We start from the raw sequence: 22,510 nt of genomic DNA, 5'->3' as shown, positions 1-22,510 counted from the left end.
CAGAAACATCGCTATGTGTCTTCCCAAGCTGTTTATTGCCTTCCTGTGCACATGGCCAGACACCGTCCCCCCCTCCTCACGGTAAGGCGGGGCCGTACCTCGGAGTTCTTGTCAATGGAATATGAGTGCAAGTGAGATGCATCACCTCTGGTCTTGGCCCCCAAAGCTTTTTCTTTTTGCCATTGACTGCATGCAGAGGCTGTAATGGACCACTCCAAGGAGACCTTGGAGGATGGCAGGGAGCTTGGGTTTTGAGCAACCGAGCAAAAGACCTCCAACCAAACACCCGATTGGTTCTGAGGAGAAAAAGGGATACACTAATATTGTCTGAAATCACTGAGATTTGGGGTTGGGTGCTCCAATGGCCCGACTCATCGCCTGTTCTCTGTTCCTGGAATATGTTAAGGTACTTTGTGCTTCTCCGAGGCTGTGTCCTCTGCTTGGAATGCTTTTCCTGACCATTCCTCACATGCTTGCATCTTTAGCCGCTAGGTCTAAAACTCACCACCAGCTCTTAGCCTTCATCTGTGTTCTTGTCTTTTTTTTTTTTTTTTTTATAGAACTTTTTACAACTTGTGTGTTGTTTTTCTTAACTTTGGTTTCCATTGTGCTCCCCACTAGAATGTGAGCCTCCAAGGGCATGAATCAAGTCTGTCTCACCCCCCCAGCATATATCCCGTGCTGAACAAAGTGTCTGACAAAAAGTAGGCAGTTAACAACTATTAGCTGATGGATTGAATGAATGAACCAATTATGTGTGATTCAGCTCAGTTCATTTCGAATATTTCCTGGGCACCAACTTTGTGCAAGGCACTTTACACACATATAATGCGTTCTCTACTCAATTCTCATTAAAATCCTAGTGGGGAGGTAAGATCATTACCCCCACTTTACGTAAAGGCATCAAGAGGCATTGGTAACACCCATAACCCAGGTCCTTCACAATGGCATTCTCCAGCCACCATCTTCTCTGAAAGGTAGGTCCTATGGTCTCCGTTTTACAAAAGGAAAAACTCATGCTCAGACAGACTGAGTCACTTTCCCAAGGTCATGCAGCTAATGAGGTCATGCAGCTGGGATTTAAACCCAGGTCCGGGGGGAGGGAATGGAAGAGAATGGGGACACGCCTCTCTTACAGTGCTATTCTTCCTGACAGCCTCATTAGAAAGCCCCAAAGAATATCTGGAACATGGTTGGAAATGAAGACTGGATTTCTCCAGAGTCCCATGAGCTCGGTTTGCAACGGAATTTCATTTTAAATGCAGGACCCTCTCTCTCCCATGGCGCCTGGGATGAGGGGGCGCCATTTTGTATCCTGGGAATACAGCTCCCGTGACCTTGTGTGAGCCAGGCTGGCCTGGCCACCGCCGATAAGCTGGAGGCATGAGTGCCCAGGTTCATCTGGGGAGAGCAGCCGGAGCTGTTGATAGGCAGAGAAAATCTGTGATTAATTATGGCAGATGAAAGTATGAAGTAATGAATCCTTCTTGAGGGCTGGGCAAGCTGAAGAGCCTCACTCTCTGGATGCATGTGGAGACTGCACAGCCCCTTCTGAAACCAGCAGTAAACTTTAATGGCTGCAAGTTCTGTGACTTGGCGGGCTGCGGATTGGATGGCGCATAGAACTCATGAATTCTCTGGGGTGGGAGCTAATTAGGGTGCAATTTTTCAATTATGGAACATTGAGCGAGCCTCTCCCCAGGACCCCCCCCCCCCCACCATCCCTCAATGGATACACTCCATTTGTCTGTTTTCCTTTATTTCTTAATCATTTGATGATATGACAGCAATTATTTGTCATTTGGAAGAGAAAATCGTCACGGAGCTATTGTTTCCCTCCCCAAGCCCCAGCTCTTCTGTGGAGATGGTTACATTTGATAAATGGTCTGCGTTCCCGCCGCTCCTCCCCCAACCCCCACCCGGGGTTGGTGTGGCAACAGGAAAACATTAGCCTGTGACGCGCCTGCTCTGATTGAAACGCCATTTGTAGAAAGGCATGGAAAAGCAGGATCCAGTTTAAAAGAGCCGCAGCCCGGAGCTCTAGGCCCACCCACGTCACCTAGGTTGAGGCTGTGGGACATTTGCTTTGGGAAATTTGGTCACTTCTCTGAGCTAATAAGCCCAGCGTCAGGATCAGGAATGCAAAACAGAAATGGAGCAAAAAAGAAAAAAAAAAAAAAAGGCAAAGAAAAAAGCAGCACTCTGCCAGAAATGGGAACACTTAAATGACTTTGTTTAAATGTCATGGTACTCTCAAAACCCTGTTCTCATATGTATGCAAGTTAATTAAATGGAAAAATGTCAAATTAGTTGCTTAAAATATTAATGGCAGGAATTATCCCAGATTCTAGAGCAGGCAGTGCAGAGGAAATGAACCTTTTAGGGCTTAACCCTTTTTTGGGTCACCCTTCTTGCACAAAATAGATCTTTCTTTTAACCATGGGAATCTCCGTGACTACCAAAGAGTTTTGTGGGTTTCAGGATCCAAGCTTTCGGTGGCGGGTGGGGGGTGGGGAGAGGGTTGCCCTGCAAGTCCGCCTGGAGTACAGAACTCACTAGTGGCATTTATTCCTGTAGCACTGGTTTTTTCATGGGGGATTTGAGGTTTCCGGGAAGGCCCAATGATCCTGAACATGTCCCAATGGTCTGTTCTGGGGTCTGGGTAACTTGCCATTTTTTCTTTTGGTTTTTGAAGGGTATTTTGGTTTACAGAACCCAGTAAAATGCAAAATAGGAAAGGCTTGCACAAAGAGGGGCACCCATGTTCTACTCACCAAATGTTTATTCAGTACCAACGGGGTCTAATGGCTGTGCTGACCAAAATGGTGGGAAGAGGGGGAGCCACAGACTCAAGGGCTTTGAATCCAGCAGGGAGAGGCCGCAGGGCCCCGGATCTGGTCTCATGGTAGCCTGTGGGGAAACTTAAGCCTCAAGAAAACGAGAAACGTTCCAAATGCCACACAGCTATTGAGTGCTGATAAGGCTCATCTATTCATGCACACAGTTTCTGCCCACCTCCCCCAGGGACTTCTATATATTAGGGGGCAGCAGGGCAAATAGATACAGGCCTGTGCAGGCCACATGCCTAACACCGTAGGAGGAAGGGCAGAGGGTGGACGACAGGGACACAGTTATCAGGGAGACCTTGCCTCTATCAGCCAAAGAGCATTTACCACTGACGATGGCAGCCAGCTCTCCATTCTGGCAAAGGCAGGCAGGGAAGGAAGGCAAGGCCTGTCTGTTGAGAAATTATGGCCGGTCACCGCCTCGACATGCTCAGAAGCATCTTGCGGAATTCGATCGGTTCAAGCCTGACAGATGTTATCCCTCTTTTACAGTTTAGGAAAGCAGGAGACCTTCTCGGCAAGGGAAAGTGGCCGAAATGAGTCCACAGGAATTTGTAATCCTACAGTGGCCAGTGGGGTTTTGGTTTAATTGCAAATTAGCAGTAGAAATACCCAATAATAGGCGCCTGGGTGGCGCAGTCGGTTAAGCGTCCGACTTCAGCCAGGTCACGATCTCGCAGTCCGTGAGTTCGAGCCCCGCGTCAGGCTCTGGGCTGATGGCTCGGAGCCTGGAGCCTGTTTCCGATTCTGTGTCTCCCTCTCTCTCTGCCCCTCCCCCGTTCATGCTCTGTCTCTCTCTGTCCCAAAAATAAATAAAAAACGTTGAAAAAAAAATTAAAAAAAAAAAAGAAATACCCAATAATAGAGGTAGGGCCCAGTTTCCAAAAGGGGTATCCTCAGAAGGAAGGAGGAGATATTCTGAGTTGCCCTGTGAGAAAAAATTCCAAAAAACGTAGGGAACCCCTATCTATCTGTATTTTTAAATTTTTTTTAATGTTTATTTACTGTTGAGAGACAGAGAGAGAGAACGCACGCACGTGAGCGGAGGAGGGACAGAGAGAGAGGGAGACACAGAATCCGAAGCAGGTTCCAGGCTCTGAGCTGTCAGCACAGAGCCCGATGCGGGGCTCAAGCTCACGAGCCATGAGATCATGACCTGAGTTGAAGTCGGACGCTTCACCGACTGAGTCACCCAGGTGCCCCAAGAACCCCTACATATGTTTATCCTTTTTTGTATCAGCCAGTGTAGCAAGTTGTATCATGGACCCCAAATACATTTCCATCTTAATCTCCAGAACCTACAAATGCTGCCTTATATGGCAACAAGGACTTTGCAGATGTGATTGAATTAAGCATATTGAGGTGGGAAGATTATTCTGGATAATTCACATGGGCCCAAAGTCATCGCTAGGGTCCCTATGAGAAGGAGGCAGGAAGGTCAAAGTGAGGAGTAAGAGAGATCATGATTGGAGTGAGGCACTTTGAAGACAGAGAGAGGAGCCCTGAACCAATGAATACAGGTGGCCACTGGAAGCTGCAGAAGACAAGGCAACAGGTTCTCCCCTGGAGTCTCCAGAAGGAACCGGCCCTGTCAATACCTTGAGTTCACCCCAGTGAGACCAGATTTTGGAACTGGAAGGGAATGAATGCACGCCGCTCTAAGCCACTCAGTTTGCGGTATTTTGTTACGGCCTCAATGAGAAACTAATACAGTCACTTACCGCTAAGTAACAAACCAGCTCGATGCTACTTTGTCATTCTTTGGCGGGAAGGGGTTGGGGGGAGCCGCTCGGTCTCAGATGATAGGTTGGTGTTCAGGCTCCTCACCAGCTGCGTTCTGGGAGAAGGGCTGTGCTCTTTTTGGGGCAATGACAAAAATAGGAGAGAAAATGAGCAGACACTTGCCATGTCTGTTACCGGTTCAGCTCTGAGACACCCCACTTCTGCTCATTTTCCTTTGGTCAAAGAAGTCACATGGCCAAGCTGAACACCAGTGAGGACCCTAGAACCATACACAGCCTGCTTTAGTGGGAAGAACTGCAAAATGACACAGCAGAGGGCAGGGATATACGATTCTAACACTGGGGAGGGGTAGGAAACAGTTGGGTCCTGCCACACTTTCCTTGAAGATTCGTAATGCACGTTGACATGTGGAGAGCTCCGAGAGGTCCTGCATAAATAAGTCTGTGTAACTCTGTTCACACGATGTTCTCCAAGCTTCTCGGCATGCAGAGCCCTCCTATTAGCCTACAGGGTTAGTATTTTGAGACATGCTCCTGAAGGCGGTTCGTCTTTAGAAGTTCAAGGGAGGAGAAGACTGCGGGCTTGCCTGGGCCTTGAAGAGTGGATTCAAGCAGTTGATGAGGCTTTTCCCACGGGGGGAGCAAAACTGAAAATTGTTCGTGTGAGCTAATGTCCCTATCCTCAAGGGACTCTTTCTCATGAGAATCTGATCAAATACTCTGTCCCCTCATGGACAAGAAGAGCCCAGGATGAGATCCTTGTCTAAAAGAGCAAACACCACTGTCTGGGAGTCCGGTCTTCATTAACCCAAGGACCTGTTGGAAATTCCTCAAAAGGCAGACCCTCACCTCTCACCCAAGAGCTGGGGTGCCTCCTGCTGACCGGGCTTCCTGCGAACAAGCATGGATTTGGGAAGTGTTGCTGGATGGGAAACAGAGGTGGGTAAAACAGGTTTCCCACCAAAGTTGATCATCAGGCCTGCTACTAGAAGTTTCCCTGGACTGGAGACCTGAACTCTTTCCCCCTTCCTGTGTGGACCCAGACTAGGAACAGGCAGAGGAACAGGAAGCAAGTTTCCCAACGTGGGAGCTGTCAACTCCAACTCATGCAGGTGGACATGACTCCATGAGGCCCCCGGAGCAGAGCCGTGAGCCTCTGACGTGTGGGCCTCCACTGCTCTGAGGAACAGGGTTGAGGACACGCTGTCCCTGTGCCCTGCCTGCTTCCCTCCACTGTGAGTCACCACAGCACTGCCCGGGGAGGGCTGGCCACTCTGTGGGATGGTGACTTATTTGACACACTTAATTAGCCTATTTCCATGTAACATGTTTTAACGGAGGCCATTACAGCCTAATAAAAGGAAACAATAGCGCCATAAATCCCAGGATCAATAGAAGGGAAAGCAGTGAGGCTGAGAGTGGCTTCCTCTGAAAGATCCAGAGGGGTTTCAAGAATGCAATTCCCCTTGAAATTGAAGGATGGGGGGAAAGAATGTTTGCCGGCTCACTCGCTCGCTCCCTCTCTTATGCATTCAGCAAATATTTAGAGGGTACAGACTATGGGCCAATCTCTCCCGTAAACTCCTAGGACGTAGACAAAAGGCAAGGTCTAGTGGAAGAGAAAGACACACAATTCAGTGTGGCCAATCCAATGAACAAGAGCTGGAGGGAGAGAGTTCCTGGAGGAAGAATATCTGAATGGGTTTTGAAGGATAAGCAGGAGTTTTCTGGGCGGAGAAGGGAGTGGGGGAGGACGATGGTAGGGGCAGGAGGAGCACACGGAGAGCGCAGAGGCAGGAAAGGAGCACGGTAAGTTTGGGGAACAGAGTATGAGACCAGCAGAGAGCAGAGACACAGAGACATGGGAGAGGGTGTGGCTGGAGAGGTATGTTGAGGCACAGTGGGAGAGAACCCTCTCTGCCAAGCTAGAGTTTGGATTCTTTTGAGATCCAGCGGAGTTGAAAGAGATCGGAGGGCGCAGTTACCAGAGACAAGTGCTGCAGAGAAAACTCCTTGTCTCGGTTCATTCCGTATCCCGGGCCTGGCACCCTGCAGCTTTGCAGTCTCCCAGGCAAACTTGGTAGGGACACCACAGCCACTTCTGCTTTGTGCCCAAGCTCACAGCTTTGGGGGCAGGACTGGAGGGATCGAGGAAGACAGCAGAGGAGCAACCTACCTCTTTAGTTGGAAGGAAGGGGCTGGATCAAGAGAAGCCTGCAAAGGTGTTTGGAGGGACACATGAGACATTCACACTCCAGGAGTCTCCAGGAGACACTGTCAGCTCTTGTTGAGACAACGTGCCAGCGCAGGATACACATTTTTGGCTGATTAGCCATATGGCAAAAGCGTCGTATAGCGAGGTCACGGCCACCATCTTAGTCTGCTTTCCCGAAATCTCACGAGTCCATGGGTTGTACTCAAGAGGAGAGCTGGATTCTTAGCTTAGCTTTGCCATCAGCCATGATTTCACTGTGGACTGCCCGCTCTATCTGTCTGAAGTTCAGCTTCTCTTATGGTAAATGAATTTTCCTCAATAGTTCTCTCCTTCACCAAAGCATCCAACCAAGTCCGGTTGATTTTACCACTCAATATGGCATCCTTCCCTCTAGTTGAAGCCACCATCAGATGTCACTTGAGGACTGTTGGAATCCCTGACCTGGAATTCTGACTTCCAGTCTTGCTATGCAGGGTGTTCATCAAGTCTGTGAAAAGATGGAGGCATTTAGGCTGTGTGAGCCACATATGTCTATGCTCTTCTTTGGTGGAAACAACCCAATGTCCACCAACTAATGAATGGAGAAACAAAATGTGGTATGTCCATTCAATGGAATATTACTTAGCCACGAAAACATTATACTAAGCGAAAGATGCCAGACACAAAGGGCCATATGTTATAGGTTCCATTTATAGGAAATATCCAGAATAGGCAAATCTATAGAGACAGAAAGTAGGGCTGAGGTGAGATGGGGAAATGGGGCGGGTGATAGCTAAAAGATATAGGGTTTCTTTTTGAAGAGATGAAAGTATTCTGACATTGACCGAGTAAAGGTTGCAATTGCATTGCATTGACCGAGTAAAGGACTCTGAGTATGCTAAAAGCCATTAAGTTGTATATTATAAATAAGTGAATTATATGGTATGCACATCATTTCTCAGTAAAGTTGTAGTAAAAAAAAATATCTGTAGCTCACGGGCCATATAAAAATAAGCTGCAGACCATATTTGGCTCATGGACTATTGTTTGCTGATCCGGAGGCTCTATGTTCCTGTCAAAATGAATGGCCTAAAATGCAGATCTGGTTTTGTCACTCCGCTGCCAGGAAATCTTCGATGGCTCCCCATTACCCGTAGGATAAAGAACTAATTCTTTGGCTCTCATACATGCCCTTCCACACTCTGTCTTTCTAGTTTCTGTCTTTCTAGTTTCATGCCTTTCCATCCCTCTCCATGCTACAGCTGCACGGATGAATATTCGTATCCATTGACACTCCCCCTTGGATTTGGTTTCTGTCGTACCCTCTGCCTTCGGTATTTTGGAAAGTTCTTACTTATCTCTCAAACTTTCACTCAGGTATCCCTTTCCTTTATGGAGCCTTCTGTAGCCTCCCCAGGAAAGGGGATCGCTGCTACCTTACGTGTTGTCTTGAATTATATTTATTTGATTAAAGATAGGCTTGCCTTCATAAGACTGTGAGCTCCTTGGCAGCAGCAAAACAGGAACCCTGTCTTTTCTCCTTGGCCCAACCAGCGCTCAGCACAAGCCCCTGGCATGCAATCAACATTTAGTAACTGCTTTCTTGAAATGAATTGAAGCCCAGTGAGAAGCTGACTAGCTAAATGGCATCAGAGGAATTCAGCAAAATCTCGCTGCAGAAAAGGCTCTTGGAGGATATCTAGTAACCTAAGGCCCTCATTTTCTGTGATAAAACTTGCCTGGATATGGTAAAATTTGCCCGCAGTCATCCAGCAATTAGAGGCTGAGGCATATCTAGAGTCTGAGTCTCCACCCCCCACCCCGGGGCTCCTGTGTGCACACCTCCATGTCTTTCTGCAGTCCCTTCCAACGTTAACACTCTGGCAATCAGGGCAGTTTGCCACAGCCAGGCTTTATAGCCATCTCCTTGGCTCAGCTAAGCCAAACATCCCCACGGCCACCGGCCCACTTCTCTCTCCCTCCCACTCCGGGCACTCTTGAGCTCCCTAGAAGGGGTCAACTACCTCAGGAGTGGCCAGGAGAGTGGGCCAGAAGCTCCGGGCAGTGCTGGCTGTAGGAACAGAGAGTACGGCCCGCCCTCCGATGCAACTGGGGCTGGAGGTTGGACCCCGGCTCAGATTTGGATCCCACAGTTTGATTTATTGCATTGGGTACTTGTTCCATACATGTTTTTCCTATGCCTGGGAACACCCCAGGCTGACTGTGGTTTTCTCTTTCTTTTATCGTGTGTGTGTGTGTGTGTGTGTGTGTGTGTCTGAGAGTGAGAGACAGAGACAGAGAGACACAGAAACAGAGACAGAGAGGTATTTCTGAGTCAGATACAGGATCAAGGTCCTTGGAGACTGCTAGAGAATTAAGGAAGATTCTGGATTTTACTAAGGCTTATTCCTCTCCTGCAGGCACGTGTATAGCCAGCTACAACCTCTGTAGCCTGCACAGCGCCTACTATGTGCCAGGCACCTGGTCCTGTTGAGCCTCATGCCAACTCCATGCCGTAGGAGGGATTGCCCTTGTGTTCAGGACAAGGGAACCATGGCTGAGAGAGCCAAGTCGTGCTTACGGACCTGGTTAGCAACGGTGGAGCCTAGACCCAGAGTCGAGCCTTTGTTTCTGCCACCTGAGCCCTTGAACCTTCTCCTCTATAGGAAGGGCCTCCTCTGGCCAGACACCAAGCTTTCACCATGACAGACATGTACCCATCCACACCCCCCCCCCCCCGCTTCTTAGAGCTTCAGTGATATTTGTATGGTGCCATTGCCAGCAGCCTTGTGGATAGCTTTACTAAAACTGATCCACCTCTATGTTTCGTATCGATTCTCTGACTTATTAAGGTGCAGATCAGCCATTCCAATGTCTCCCATTAGCAGAGGAAGAAATCAAGGACTGGGTCAAGCGACATGCCCAGGGCCAGCTAGCTAGTTGATGACTGAGCCGCGATGCAGGGGTCCTTGTCTCTTGTGCCTCAGCTCAAGGTCTTTGTGTCCTGCTGTGTTGCCTTCATGCTACAAGCTCTCTCTTTCCACGGAAGTGATGACCCCATGTCGTCATTTCTACTTTAGCTGTGCGTAGTACCCCTCCTCATATCCTTGCGATGCTCTCTTGTCTCCAAGGGTGGAAATAGCACAACAGCCGAGGAGCCAGGAAACGCAGGCTCTGTCCATGGTTTCTGTGGTGCTGGCTTCTTTGAGTCCTTGAGTGTAAGGCCGCCCCCGCCCGGACAAAAGCCCATATACTGAAAAGACCTTCCCCGTTTTAGAGATGAGACATGGAGGCCAGAAAGGATGGAAACGACTAACCCAAGCACACACAGAGATGACAGTCAGTCTAAGACTGGAAATTGTTGCCCCCTGCTGCCAGGTGTAGCTGTGGCTTTGAGGAGCCATTTGTCTTTTCCAGTGGGTCCTCATGAGCAGAGAAGCAGATGCCAGCTTTTTTGAGGAAGCACGTCCTGATGCTCAGTGTTGCTTGAGTTGTAAGAAGATTCTCTGAGAGCTAGTGAGCTCCCTGTGGCCGGAGATGGCCAAGTAGAGGCTGCATAAGTCCCCGCCCAAGGGAGTGTGGAGCAGACCGAAGAGGGCTCCGTGACTTTGGGCTCAGTGCCTAACCCAAAGGGCCCATGACCCCAGGATCCAAGACTCCTGTCTTTCCTTCTGGGAGAGTAGGGGAGCAGGAAGGGGTGGGGTAGTAGCTTCAAAGACAGAAAAAGCCTTCTACCTAAAGAGGCCCCACTGTTGGTCGTCAACCAAAGGTTTTGTGGGACGTTCGCTGAAAAGTAGGTCTGAGCCTTGTAATTTAACCTTCGCTCCCGAGGGGGTGTCTAACTAGATGAAAGGGTACAGCACTTAGAGGAGGTTACAGAACCTCCGGCGGGGGGGGGGGGGAGCGGGGGGTGGTGGAGGGGGGGAGGGGGGCGGAAAGGAGCCCAGGAAATGGGCGGGGATTGTCCCAGACACTCAGCTGGATTTGATGGGGCAGATGCAGGAAATGGCCCAGCATTCAATTCTGGGCAGCAGCCTGGACATCTTCACGGAGCAGGGGCCAAGGGCCTCGGCATCCAGGGATCCTTGAAAGCTGGCGTCCAGGGACGCCTCTTCCAGTAGGTGAAGCAGATCTGGAAGTTACTTCTTCAAAGTTTCTTCCTCCGCTTGGGGCCAGCCCAGACCGAATGTGGTTTCCTGTCTTTGGGGGTGAGGCTGTGTGCGTGCGCGTTGGCTACCTGCCTTTTGCTGGCCGCAGGGTTTGTGTCCATCCCGGGAGCCCAGGACTCTCAGACCCTCAGCCCGACGTGCTGAGATGTTCTGGGACCCAGCCAGATACCCGTGTACCTGGGTGGACCGCAGTGAGTGCTAATGGGGTGCAGCCCGCAGACGGGTGAAAGTGGGGTGGGGTATTGCCCCTGGAAAATCAAATAATAGAAACCATAAAAAATAAAACCATGCAAGCGATAGAACTCTCCTCATGTTAATTTTGCCTCCCCTAGATTTGCTGAAATCTTTGCTGCCTCATGTTACCTCCCTGTTCGAATCTGGCGTAAGTCTGGGTCTGATTCGACACCAAATCAGCTAGTTAAAAATCTCCTTTAGGGGCGCCTGGGTGGCGCCGTCGGTTGAGCGGCCGACTGCAGCTCAGGTCACGATCTCGCGGTCCGTGAGTCTGAGCCCCGCGTCGGGCTCTGGGCCGACGGCTCGGAGCCTGGAGCCTGTTTCCGATTCTGTGTCTCCCTCTCTCTCTGCCCCTCCCCCACTCACGCTCTGTCTCTCTCCTCTCTCTCTCTCTCTCTCTCTCTCTCAAAAATAAATAAACATTAAGAAAGATTTTTTGGGGCGCCTGGGTGGCGCCGTCGGTTAAGCGTCCGACTTCAGCTCAGGTCACGATCTCGCGGTCCGTGAGTCCGAGCCCCGCGTCGGGCTCCGGGCCGACGGCTCGGAGCCTGGAGCCCGTTTCCGCTTCTGTGTCTCCCTCTCTCTCTGCCCCTCCCCCGCTCATGCTCTGTCTCTCTCTGTCCCAAAAATCAATAAAAAACGCTGAAAAAAAAAAATTAAAAAAAAAAAAATCTCCTTTGTCTCTAGGTCTTTCGGACAGCACCCTCGCTTCCAGACCCTGTGCCCCCATAAAGGTTCGAGAGTCACCGAGAGTCCCGGCTCAGAGAGACTTGGGATCTGGATGGTGGTTCTCCCCCAGCCCAGCTCTGCCAAGCTCACCTGACCTCGCCAAGCCTCCATTTGCCGGTTCTGTTTGGAGAACAGCAACGCCTGGCCCCATCCTCCCTCGCAGGGCAATCAAGCCTCGGGGGGGGGGGGGGGGGTTGGAAAAGTTGTGAAATGCCAGGTCAGTCCCTTCCAGCTGATTCTCACCTGCGAGAATTTCGCAGCGACTGCTCCAGGCTCCGCACACCCCGGGACCTAGCCATAGCAGGACCTACCCGCTGCCCCCACGAGCTCAGAGCCCAGCCTTGTTTCTAGAAGCGGACTCCCAGTCTGGGTGGTTTTGTGCCTAGGTAGCACAGAGTCTGTGGGCCTGTGAGGTTTTGGCGATGGGAATTCTTGCCATGCTTGCCTCCCTCCTCGAAATGTTCTCACCCTTTCCCCGCCCCACATGCTCTCTCTGCAGGAATGTAGAGCGGGGGTGGGGGTGGGGTTGTATGCCCTCTTGTCCCTATGGCAGTTGAGGCCAGTGAGGCTCAGAGTGAATGACTCAGCAAGACCCCATAGCAAGATGGAGGCTGATGGGAGACCAGGTCTCCTACCTAATTTTTTTTTTTTAAATAGCTTATCAAGATTTACTATACCTTTGCTTTCAACGCACGGGACATCGAGTGTAGAGATTTCATACTGAACAAATGATATTCATTAGGCCAAAAGAGGAAACGACATGGAGGAATTTGCATTGTTTCGCCTACATTGTTCGAAATACAAATATGCAGATTTTGACGCTGAAAAAAAAAAATCTGAGTTGTGTTTATCAGGGACTTAAACTGAACCTAGGACTTTTTCACACCTCCATTAGAAAGAACACACAACAACAACAACAACAACAACAACAAATCCCAGAAAAAGAAATAGGCTAAAAGTTCTTTGGCTGCCGAGGCAGTCAGGACTCTTGCCTTATGCCAAGAGAGGTGACATCTGGCCGGAGATGAAATGGCCGTGTTTCACTTTGTGCAGTTTCCCGGCTTGCTGACTTGTGATACTATAAAAAGGTGGCTGGGAAGGGACCAGACTGTGGGGACCTGGGAATGTATGTCACAGGAGCATCAGATGTACACATCGCTTTCCCGGCAACGAGTTGCAAAGCAAAAAGACCGGGGAAGCTCAGGGTTGGAGTGGCCGGGCAGAGTCTGTGTCACTAAGGGCCAGGAAGGATGGGTGACCCAGCACCGGAATTTCACCCCCACCCCTGGGGCTCAGGATTAGTAAAGGGAGGACCTCTTAGGGAGGACCCTTCCCAGCTCCTGTGGACCGAGCCTGGAGGAGTCAGTGCCTGGAGATACCTCCATGTCGTCCGAGGCCCGTGTAGACAAAGGAAGGATCAATGTGCCTGGACTAGCCTTTCTGCCCTTCATCAAGGGAAGATGTGGTCTTTGTCCCAGGCTTTTCCAAGACTGTCCCCTTGAGTTTTTCCCATGGAGGTCACCCACTGGACACCTGTGGGCTTTATGTGGGCTGGAGACGGCTTTTTTTTTTTGCTGGGATTTTCTTTCAGGAACTGTAGTTGCTGCCGGCATTGAAACACTGGGCGTTTTCATGTAAAAAAAAAAAAAAAAAAAAAAATCTGGCCTTTCTTGAGAACCTGGGAAATCTGGCCACGCGGGGCCGAGTCCCCGCGTGACCACCATCGCTGGAGCTGGTTCAGTCCCCGCCACCCTTTGGCCCCAATCCTGTTTGCCTTGGTCCCCACCCAGCCACTCGCTCAGTTTCATTACCTTCCTGGCCCCGGGGCACGTGCATTTGTGACCCATGCCCGAGTCCGTCTTCGTTTTCTAGACAAGGGTGCCAAAGACCTGGTGTAAGAGGCGTGGAAATTGATGCTCTGAGGGTACCTCCCCTAGCTTAATATTTGTTGTCTCCGTCCCCCCCCCCCCCCCCAGCCCTTCCCCTGGGGATATCCCCATTCTTTTCAAGCAGCTCCAGGCTCTGCTGGCTAAAAACAGCTGGGCCAACAGGAGGCTCAGAGACGTCGGCCCTCGTCCCACGCCCACCGTGGAATGTGCCCCAACCCCCCAAGAGCCATCGCAATTTCCAGATTAAAGATTCCAGGCAGGCTGGGGCATATTTCCCACCCAGTGTCTGGGGCTTATTTTCTCCTTCAAGTCATTACAAGTTCGAAGTCTCTAGCAACCCAGGGTCTTGAAGGCGTAGCTGCCTTTCCTGACAGCCCGGGCTGTTCAGACACCAGGTTTTCTCTGTTCCTTTTCCATATGCCCCGCTCTAGCCTTTGGTCTGGGTGCAGCTTGTCAACATTAAATAAGCACTTCTTGTGGTTCACTCATAACAATTCTTTAGATCTTGGAAGCCAGGCTGTGGAGCTCTGCATATGTATAGATCTCATTTTCACACAACAGTCTGCTTAGCAGATGGGGACCCAGACCAGCCTCCAACATTTTAGCTGAGAGTTAAGATGTGGGAAACTAGGTGGCTTTTAACCAGCCCGGACTGCTGTCAGTGTTCAACCTTAGAGAATTTTCACAGGGAAAAGAATAAAAAAAAAAAAAACAACAAAACCCAACAACAACAACAACAACACGCACACACGCACACACACGCGCGCACACACACAAAACCAACAAAACCACAGTTTTCCTTGCTCCCCCAAACCAGATGGCAGATGGTATGGAACCAATAAAACACAGACTCGAACGTTTGTTTATTTAACTTTGAATGTAATATGGCTTTGTGGTCTCACAAGGAAACACCAACCTTCCAACCAAAGAGATGACGGGTTAGTCGAACTTCAGAGCGGCACTTGGAGGTGCTTCTGAGGAGGCCATAGAGAGGGGCCAAGGGCAATTAATGGCCAGACCCCAAGCCCCGTGGCCCGTTTGCCTCTCTGGGTAAAGACGCAGGAGGTCCTCACGCACGCTGACTGACGCTTGGTTTCTGTTGCTGGTCTTTTGTCAAGGTTCAGTCCAAGAGGCAGCCTGCCACATGAGGAATGTTTCTGCGTCATTTCCAAAACAGCTGTGGAAGATGTCGCTCCGGGCCACCAGTGCGAAAGACCATGAGAAAACGGCCCGAGCCCTTGAGGAAAGGCGCTCTTTCGTGGTGCATTGGGGTTTGTGATGTCAGAGCACGAGAGTTGTGTGGTTCGCTTTTTGCTTTGGCTTTCCAGAGACCTCGGGTGAAATTATACGCTCAGTTGAAATAACTATCACCATTAGTTAAGATTCTTTGGGTTACAAGTGGCAGAAACCCAGCCCAGACACCTTCAAATAAAAGGATAACTTATCAGGTTAAGTAAGTGCAGATGGCTTCAGAGATGGCTGGGTTCAAGGGCTTCATGGTACCAGGGCTCCCTTGGAGATAGGCTTTTCTACAAGGCAGTCCCATACCTTAAACTGCCCACAAAATCACATCCTACGAGGTTAGCAACGCCAGCAGAAAGAATCTTTTCCACCAGCCCTGTCGGCAAATCCTGCTTGGCAGATATGCTCGTTTTTTGAATTAATACAGGGGCCAGAGACTTGGGGGTACTCTGACTGGTTAAATCTGGGCCATGGTGACCCTCCCTGTAGGTGGGAAGGGGGCCTAACTTAGCACCACCCTAAGCACATGGAATATATTCCCTATTGGAAATATGGGGTGAGGGAAACTAGGCCAATAGATGTCTACTTTAGCCTAGGATTCTGGCATAGCTTTCTGTTCTCTCCACGAATTCATTCTCTCTCTCTCTCTCTCTCTCTTTTGAAATGAGGTTAGTAAATATGCATCTTTCATGGTAAGCAATCCTAAAATTATGGAAAGTGGAAGTAACTTATTCTGCACGAGTGAACAGTGAAAGATTGAACATACTCTAAAATATAGGGTTCTTTGGTAAAACGGAACCATCGTTGGTTCAGAATGCCAAAGCCAAGGGAGGTGGAGAGTTCATAGCATGGGTTGTGGATGAGCTCACAGAGGCCCCGGGGCCGGGGGTGGGGGCGCGGGGCTACCTTGTTCGAAGTCTGGTTGCGAATCAACCGCAGAGCCTGGAACTCGGAACCTGATTTCAGATCCAGGGCTCTCCCCGTTCCCTGTCCAACTATGGTTTCTCATCTTCCTATGTTGCTCTCCCAAGGCCTGACCCATGTTCCTTTTTCAGACCCCTGTTCTGGAATCTTCTATGAAATGGGTGGCAAAAGTTTCTTGCCAACATAAGAACTTACAACTGATAGGAGTAAAACTTAACAGGACTCTCCCCTGCACTATTTGGGTCTTCAATACCCAAAAGAATGCATACTTTAGGAATGATTTCTGCATCAGTTTGTTAACTGCCAAGTAACAGGTTAGCACAAATGGAGCAACTTAAAACAACACACCCATTTATCACCTCTCAGCCTCCATTGATCCGGAGACCAGGTGTGGCTCAGCTGGGTCCTCTGCACAAGAGCTCACAAAACTGCAACCCAGGTCTAGGCTGGGTTGCAGTCTCATCAGGAGGCTCAACTGGGGAAAGATGCACTTCCAGGCTCGCTCGGCTTGTGGCCAAAGTCATTTCCTTGTGTCCGTATGACCAAGGTCCCTGGCTTTTTGCTGCCTGTGAGCTGGAGGCCTAGGACCCTTAGATCCTAGAAGCCAGCCCCCCCCAGTTTCTGGCCACATGGACTTTCTCGACACGGCTGATACCTTCATCAGGCCAGTGAGGAGAAATGCTCACTCAGGTCTGGAGTTTTATATAAAGCTCCATAATCATGTGGTTGAAAGCCCATCATCCTGGCCTTATAACATAACCTAATCATGGAAGTGCTGTCCTTTACCATAGACTGTTGGGTAGAAGCAAGTCACAGATTCTGCCAGGGTGGGAATTATTCGGGAGACCTTGGGGTCTTCCTCCACGAGCCCTCACACCTTGGTGAATCACCCTGTGTGTACCCACGTCTATGTAACGGGGAGCACCTGCCCTGTGCCAGGCAGTACCCTGGTCTCTGCAGACGGCCAAGTGGATATGTCGGACCCATGAGCAGATAGTGGCCCTGTGGCAAGGCAACATGCCAAAGGCTGCATATTTGAAAGGTCTGGGGTCACAGGGGATAGGGTCTCTCCTTGGGCTGGGAGAGCAGGGCAGAGGGCCAGAGAGGGCTTCCCAAAGGGGCTGACGCTGGCACAGCCTTGATGGATTAGTAGGACATCAAGGAAGAACAGAAAGCATGGCAGAGGAGGCCAAGATGTGGAGGCAAAAAGGCAAGGGGGATCTGGGGAACCACAAGTGATCCGGTGTGACCGATACAAGTGCACTGGGGAGATGGGGGTGGGGCCAAGTCACCAGGGACTTAGACACCAAGATTAGAAGTGTCTTCCTTCTGTGGTCCGTCGAGGGCTGCCATGCGGCTATAGTTGGGGTATTGGGGGCAATGGCACGATCAGGTTGGGGCTGCAGAGAAAGAGGTCTCCTAGCAGGAGGCTGAGCAGGGAAAGTCACTGTGGGTACTACGGAGGGGCCTCCTCCCCCCCACTCCCCGACATAAACCCCAGGGAAGGCAAACCTTCTTAGAGCTGTTTCAGGCAGCCAAGTTGTCAGAATGATGAGTACTGCAGCCCCGCAGCTGAACCAAAGAAGAAAAAAGTCCCAACAAGCCCCATTTCACTGCCCTTGACCTTGCAGTAGAGCTCTAAGTGCAAAATCTGTCATCTATTAATCTGTTAGAAGTTGACAAAAGGGACTTTGATCAGAGGTTGTTTTTTCCCCCCTTCTTAAGTTTCCTGATGACACATAATAGCCCATTTCAGCCGGAGGGCCGGAAGCGCGGCCCTCATTCTGTTCACTTCAACCCCAGTGGCCTCCCGCCCCGTGGCTCTCTCCCCGCCCCGATATTAATTGGCCTGTAAGTGGTTACATGTGTTCCTTTTTATGTGTCAGTTGGAGTCTGTTATTTGAACTTCACAGCTATTTGGGAACACAGAAGTGATGCTCTGGGCCCAAGTGGGGGAATGGAACAGTCCAGAATATGTTGCACTGGCTCCCACCTCCTGATTCTTTCCTTCCTCTATCCCCGGAGGTCTTAATGCCTCCCACTGCCACCCCCACCCCCACTCCCTCCCCATCACCCCTCTGAGTTAGGCACCCCCCCAACACTGCAGCCCAGCTCTTGGAACCATGAAGTTCACAGCCAAGAAAAGCCTCGGGGAGTCCCAAACTGTAGCTTCTGGTTTTAAAGAAATGAAAAGCCCTAGAGAGGGGGAAGGGTTTTTAATGAAAATAACATTTGCTGAGGGGCTATCATGTACGTATTTCTTACATGTGTTCTCTTGTTTCATCCTTAAAATAACTCCATGCGTTCGGAACCACATTGCCACTTTCAGATGGGGGAATTGGAGACTCAGACTCTAAGCAAGAAGGCTCTAGGGCCAGATTGCCAAGATTAGGTCCTGCTTCTAACTCTTACCAGCTGTGTGATCTTGGGCGACTTGTCTAGCTTCTCTGTGTCTCAGATTGCTCGTCAATAATGGATCTACTAATAGCACCTACTTCAAAGGGCTGTTGGGAGAATTAAATTGATTGAGGGTTTTCAGGGGCTTAGGGCAGGGCCTGGGGTACAGAAAGCACTTAATATGGGTCAGCTGATGCTGCTCTGCAAGGCAGTGTGGCCCTGTGGTGCAGAACACTGCTTCCGGAGGGAGAAGCCCTGGGTTTGAATTTCAGCTACCCCCAGCTTGCAGCGTGAGCGTGGGTGATTCACTTATTCACTCAATTTTCCCATCTACATAATGGGGATATTCCCGATGGTTGGCGGGTGGGGGGGGCGGGCAGGAGTCCCTCAATGAAATGCTTATTTCCCCACATAATTACCTTGGAATGAATTTCACTGACTGATAAACCCCATTCAACCTCACAGAGATTTTCACCTGATATTTGGTGACTCATTTTATCTTCGAGAATTTTACGTTTTTAAAAGTAATCTCAGTGCCCAACATGAGGCTTGAACCCATGACCCTGAGATCAAGACCGGCGTGCTCTACGGACCGAGCCAGCCAGGCACCCCTAGTGATCCATGAATGTGAATGGACTTCAAAAAATTATGTGTCATATCATCAGCGAGTAGAGAAGATTTTTGCATTTAAAAAAAACAATGGAAAAAGCAAAGGGGGGAATCAAACCAAGAATAAAATAGGGTTCTTGAAAAGTAACATTAACAGACCAAAAAACATGTTAAATAACACAACATTTGGAACATGAGGAGAACTCTCAGAAAGTAAAACCAAGAGATAACCAGATTGAAGAGAGGAAAGATAAGAAAATTGGAGGGTATATCTAGGATATCCAGCATCCAAATAGTCAGAGTTCCAAAGAGAGGAAAACGGAGAAAACACAGGGGAGGCAATATTTAAGGAAATAACACAAAAATAAAAATTCTCGGAACTGAAATCATGAGTTTCCTTGACTGAATTCACCACATGCTCAACACAGCCAATGATGAAAAGACCCACATCAAGGCAAATTATTGTGAAATTTCATAATACCATGGATAAAGGGAAGATATTGAAAGCTTCCAGAAAGGAAAAAATGAAAAACAAAAACAAAAACAAGACATGTGTAAGGGATCAGGTTATAGGATGGCACTGGATTTCTCAACACTCAGTTCTGGAAGCTGATTTACACCCTAGAATTCTATACCCAGCCAAACTATTAACCAAGTGTGGGCTTTCCAGCAGCAACACTGAAAACTAGAAGCCAAAGAAGCAATGTTTTCAACATTCTGACCAAAATACCGATTTGCAATGTAGAGTTTATGTCCAGCCAAATCACAATCTATCAGAGGCTCTAAGGGCGTTTTTAAAACACAGATTTCTTCCACATTTGCTTTCCATCTTTCCCGTCTCAGGATGCTACAACAGGGAGTGTTCTGCTAAAAGGAGGGAGTCAACCAGGGAAGAGGCAGACCCGGATCCACAAAGAAGATAATCCTGTGGTGGAAAAAGAGAAGGGATCCCTAAGAGCGGGGATGGCAGTCGTGGCCTGGATACCTCGCTCCCTCTCATCCTGCCGTCAAGGCCCCACCTTACGGTGGCTGGCACTGTGGCTCCCCTGACAGCTGACTGACTCTCCATCAAGCCCCATCTGCTTCCTGAGCCTCCCCACCGCAGCTCCTGAGCCCGCTTCCTCCCAGACCCCTCACCGGGCAATGGAAACTTCTGGAGCCGTCTGGTGCTGCCTTCTGCCATCCAGGCGTGAACGCCCCGCCCCGGTTGCCTCTTCTTTCAAACAGAATAATAATCACGGCGCTGAAGTCACAAGGTCACGGTGAGGACGGAGCGAGCGGATGTTTCCGAAGCAAGAAGCACGTAGAACGGCACCTGATGCGTGGTGACGCAATACTGGCGTCTGTTAAGTGAAATACGTTACGGAACGACGTGAAGGTCAACCTGTAGTAGATTGGAAACACATCAGTTTAAACTTCAGCCGCGGCTGAGGTGAATTCGTCCTCCCCTCGTGGTCACATACACCAGAACGCTCCCAAACTGGAGGCTTTTGCACTCATGATGCCATTACAAGTCTGACCACATCGCTTCCTGCTGATCGCGACTGAGCGACGCCTACCCGAAGGGAGGAAGAAGCTGGAGTCTTCTCCTCAGCCCACGAGCCTGGCTCAGCTGTCCTCTGTAGAGTCACCTTGACTCAGCCCTCCCTTGCCAACCATCCTCCCGCTGCCTCAGCCAGCAACTCGTGAGCTGGAGGTCTCCCGCCTCCAGACCTTCAACCATGCTGTTCCCTCTGCCTGGACTGCTCTTCCCCATACCACCCCTTTCTCCTTTAGCTGCTTCCTACTTAACCCCTTGGATCTTAACCGGGTCATCCTTTCTGCTGAGAAGCCTTCCCGGGACCCAAAGGCGATTAGATATCCCAGGGTACGTTCTCCTGGTGCCTGGGATATGTTTAATTCTTCTTCTTCTTCTTTTTTTTTTAATTCATTGTTGTTTAGAGAGAGAGAGAGAGAGAGAGAGAGCAAGTGGGGCAGGGGCAGAGAGAGAGAGGGAGAGAAAGAGAACCCCAAGCAGGCTCTGCACTGTCAGCGCGGAGCCAGAGGCGGGGCTCGATCCCACCAACCATGAGATCGTGACCAGATCAAGAGTCAGATGCTTAACCGTCGGAACCACCCAGGCCCAGACGTCCTTCATTCATTGAATGTATACTTCCCGAGCGCCTCTACTGACTAACATGCCATCCTCGAAGATACAGCAACGACCCACATAAACAGAAACCCCCACCCTCGGTGAGGTGAGTGTGCTACTTGACGTCTTTGCCTTAATGACCCTCAGCTCCATGGTTATCACGTATGTGGCGGGAAACAGGCTTTGGTAACTGTTTGCGGAGAAATGAGCCACGGGAACACTGCTGCCTTCTCTGGGAGTAGAGCTGGGGCTGGGGGACCTTCCCCATCCTATTAAACTTGAAAAGAGCTCCTAGTAGCACCGGCAGGAAGCAGGGGTGCTGACAGGCAGTTTAGAGCAGTTTAGTGGCAAGTTAAGAGAACAGAAGCCCCACCCAGGCAGAAGGGCGCTGTGGTTTCTTTGGCGAATGTGCCTCCCCCTGCTCCCCCTCTTCACCTCCTGTTCATCTGGCCATGCTTGTAACCAGGCCAGCCTTCCAGATTAACTGGGACTGGAGCGGGGGCCGGGGGAGGGGCCTTCATGAGTGGGTAACCCTGTGACTAATCCAGAGAAACAGCTCTGGCCCAGCGGTTCACCCCGGGCTTGTTTGTGTCTAATTTCCCCGGGGCAAATCAGCCCCTTATAATTTCACTCTGAGGTTTAGGGTTTCCCCTAGAGCTCGCGGGGAGTCAGGCCAGGATGTTTTGCGTAAGTGTGGGAAGTCTTGGAGTCGGAAGTGAGAGATGGGGGTCGAGGTGAAGGTGACACAGGGTGGGGGGGGGGAGCACCCTCCCCCTCCCTCCGAAGGACCTTGGCCTCGACCCCCACGCGCTGGGTTGTTCCTTTCCAGGCCTTGTTGCAGAAGAGTCCAACAGTGACACCTAAGGAGAGAGAGGATTCAGCCTTTTTCCCCTGGCCCAGGGGGAAGGTGGGGAGAGGAGTAAGAATTAGGAAGCAGGAAGCTCTGAACAGGTGAGAAGCAGTGGGGCTGCGTCTTTGGTACCCGAGCCAGGCATGGAGCACGCTTCCCACTGGCTTTGTTGGTGAGCGGGAGGAACTCGCAATCTCAGAGCGGATCCTCTGGGTTTGGAGCCCAGCTGTATCACTTCTGTCCCATAAATCATGCATTTCTCTTCCACGGGTCCCCTCTGTCCTGGGCTCCGGCAGTACAGACACAAAGGAGATGGTTACTTGGCATTTATTCTTGAGAAAGTCCCTTTCTGTCCCCCATCCTCACTAGGTACGAAAGCCTCCTCTGCCTGCCTCAGAGGGTCATGAGGCTTCCGCAGGGCAGCGCTCTGCACGTGACAACGGGCTGCAACATATGTGCTTAAATAGCAGAACCCTCTTAACCAACCTTCAATTAGCCAACTCTCTGGATGGCTGGAGGCTGTCCATGCCCCTCAGCGAGCGCCGTACCCGCGC

At 50.3% G+C, this 22,510-nt stretch overlaps 2 long non-coding RNA genes across 5 annotated transcripts in view; one reads left to right on the top strand and one right to left on the bottom strand.

The window, feature by feature from the left end:
* The window catches only part of LOC131516341 (uncharacterized), an 83,001-nt gene extending 67,745 nt beyond the window's left edge, over window positions 1-15,256 (top strand). For 2 of the 4 annotated variants that reach the window (XR_009264002.1, XR_009264000.1), the window contains one exon: window positions 14,922-15,256. This is a non-coding gene — a long non-coding RNA (uncharacterized LOC131516341). Of the gene's footprint in view, window positions 1-621; window positions 875-11,872; window positions 12,132-14,921 lie in introns of those variants that run through there. The other 2 variants (XR_009263999.1, XR_009264001.1) reach the window with 2 other exon arrangements.
* Window positions 14,650-20,465, bottom strand: LOC131516343 (uncharacterized). Its single transcript, XR_009264003.1, has 2 exons — window positions 20,113-20,465; window positions 14,650-15,225 (listed from the first exon to the last, which is right to left on the bottom strand). It is a non-coding gene; the product is annotated as an uncharacterized LOC131516343 (long non-coding RNA).
* Between the last annotated feature and the right edge of the window lie 2,045 nt (window positions 20,466-22,510).

This window comes from Neofelis nebulosa, chromosome 7, assembly GCF_028018385.1.
Source record: "Neofelis nebulosa isolate mNeoNeb1 chromosome 7, mNeoNeb1.pri, whole genome shotgun sequence".
Taxonomy (NCBI): Eukaryota; Metazoa; Chordata; class Mammalia; order Carnivora; family Felidae; genus Neofelis; species Neofelis nebulosa.
Note: the sequence above shows the minus strand (reverse complement) of the source record. Positions and strands in the feature narration are given on the sequence as shown.